Here is a 2697-nt window from a genome sequence, read left to right as displayed (position 1 = left end):
GTATAAGGTTTAGTGACGTCATCCATAGGGAAGCGCAGTCCTGTGTCCCCTTGATTTGGTATCTCTATGGAAGCGCAGCTACTTTTCAACTGAATAGATTGGCTAATGTTGATTCCTGGCTCTGATGCCTGCTTGCTTGCACTCACTGCTATTTGCACTTGCCTTCTAATTTCCTCCTGCATTCTTGCTTCAAGGTTTTTTCCCGCTCCTGTGCTTCACGCACCGCTTCCTCTAACCTCTGGAGCCGCTGTGCCTCTTCTTCCTTCTTTCTCTGGCGGCTTCTGTTGGAAGGTCTGTCCTGAGGGAATCCATGCTCCCACGAGACACTTCCTTTGCCTCTAGTTCGGCCACCGTGTTCAATAGTCCCAATGGCGTATGTCAGTTCTTTCTTCTCTCTATTGGGCCTAAACGCACCACTAGCAGTAGCTCTCTGAGCATAAAATAATCTTTCTGCTGCTTCTTGCAGTCTTGCGCCATAGGGCTACAAAACATAAACATTATTTTTAATGTCATGAGCACACATAAGACATATGATAATATAAATAGCTAATAATAAAAAATATATACTTGGCCAATATGTTGTTGCTCATTTTGTTCAAGAGCTAAGTACTGACTCCCGTCATCTGCATCCTCTTACATGTTATTTTTAGCACCATCATCGCCGACAACTTGAGTGCCAGTGTTGATTAAATTCATCATCAACTCCTCCTCATCCATGTTTCTTGGGTCGGCCATCTAGCTTCAAAAAACAAAACCAATATATAGTATGTCAAATCTTTGCTTACATGCATAAAATCTACGAACAATATGCATTATTAAATCTTGCCCCTCGGTCACGGACGCAATTCGCCACACTAGGGCGAACTGCGTCGGTACTAGGGAAAATTAGGGCTATACATAAACGGCCGAGGGCGAATTGCGTCGATGACTAGGGCGAACCACGTCGGTGACATCAACAACGCGGTTCGCCCTAGTCACCGACGCAATTCGCCCTAGTGTGATTGTTTAGCGTTAACGATAACGATAATACGAATGTTGATCGACTAGGCCGCGAGAGAGGGCGGTGTGACGAGAGTGGCGATGCTCCGCTCCGTCGTATATATGTTTGTACACATGGGTGAACGAGGGCGGCAGTGCTCCGCCGTATAAACCCTAAACCCTAGGGCAAACGAGGGTGGCGGTGCTCCGCCGTATAAACCCTAAACCCTAGGGCGAATGAGGGCGACGATGCTCCGCCATATAAACCCTAACGAGGGCAGAGGTGCTCCGCCGTATAAACCCTAAACGTCGTGGAGCTAGCCGAGGAGTGAACTTCTTCTTAGCGACCGCGCCGCACGTCGTGGACGACTGCCTCGGCATCGTGCAGCTTCTTAGCGATGGCACCATGACGCGCTCCGCGAAGTACTCCGCGCTCCCTCTCTAGGGCGAGGTGCCATCCAACCTGCCCATCCAATGGAAGGACGTCATCTACAATGCTGTGCATGTGCTCCGCCTCCGCATGTATAGGCCCACCAACGACAACACGACGACGGCCAATAATAAGCTGCCGGTGCTCGTCTACTTCCACGGCGGTGGCTTTTGTTTGTGCAGCTTCGACCTGCCCCACTTCCATGCCGGCACGCTCAGGCTCGCCGTGGAGCTCCCGGTGCTCGTGCTCTCCGCCGACTACCGCCTGGCGCCCGAGCACCGCCACCCCGCGACGCACCGCAACGCCGAGGCCGTCCTGTCGTGGCTCCGTGCCTAGGCCGAGGCTGACCCGTGGCTAGCCGACGACTCGGCCGACCTGGGCAGGGTGTTTGTCTGCGGCGACTCAGCCGGTGGCAACATCGTGCACCACGTCGCCGTCCGGTACAGCAGCGGGCAGCTCGCCCTCGACCCCGTCATCCGGATCGCCGGGTGCATCCTGCTCTGGCCCTTCTTTGCCACCGAGGAGAGGACAGCGTCTGAGGCGGCCAGCCTTGTTGTAGAACACGGCACGACGCTATTTGACCAGGCGTGGCGCCTGGTGTTGCCCATTGGCGCGCGACACTGTGGCCAACCTGTTTGGGCCGGACAGCGTCCTGCCAGACGACGTCGCCTTCCCACCGCTGCTCGTCATGGACCCGAACTAGGACGTGCTGCACGACCGCATATAGGACTATGCCGGCGGTGATGGGGAAGCCAAACTTGCCGTGTTGCCGTGTTCAGAGGGGGCCAGGGCCACGGATTCTTCATCTTTGACCCGAAATGCAAAAGCAGAGAGAACTCACCTCAAGACTGTGGAGGCACGCGCGGTGGAGGGCTCGTCGGCGCGAGGTGGGGTGGCAACCAGCGGTGGCACGAGGAAGAAGAGGAGAAAGGGTGGCTATTCGACGAGGAAGAAGAGGAGGGGATCGATCTGCATCAGGCACTGGCGCATATATACCAAGGAGATTTACTCTCGGTGCCAACCACCAGCCGAGAGTAAAGGTCCTTTCCTCCCGGTGCATGTTACCAACCGGAAGTAAAGGTACCTTTACTCCCGGTGCTTGTTACCAACCAGGAGTAAAGGTGTATACCTTTACTCCCGGTTGGTAACACGCACCGGGAGTAAAGGGTTTTTTTGGAGGACCACGAAAGTGCAGCCCACCTTTACTCCCGTGTGGGCTTCCCACCTGAGAGTAAAGGTGGGCTGCAGTTTCGTTTCTTGCCTGTTTTGAGCAAAATTTTTTAATAAAA

The 2697-nt window shown here is 54.1% G+C and overlaps 1 pseudogene; it reads left to right on the top strand.

The window, feature by feature from the left end:
- Positions 1–1215: 1215 nt before the first annotated feature.
- On the top strand, positions 1216–2486 carry LOC136515257 (carboxylesterase 15-like; annotated as a pseudogene).
- Positions 2487–2697: the final 211 nt, after the last annotated feature.

This window comes from Miscanthus floridulus, chromosome 17 (genome assembly GCF_019320115.1).
Source record: "Miscanthus floridulus cultivar M001 chromosome 17, ASM1932011v1, whole genome shotgun sequence".
NCBI lineage: Eukaryota > Viridiplantae > Streptophyta > Magnoliopsida > Poales > Poaceae > Miscanthus > Miscanthus floridulus.
This window is presented reverse-complemented; position numbering and strand designations above follow the sequence as displayed.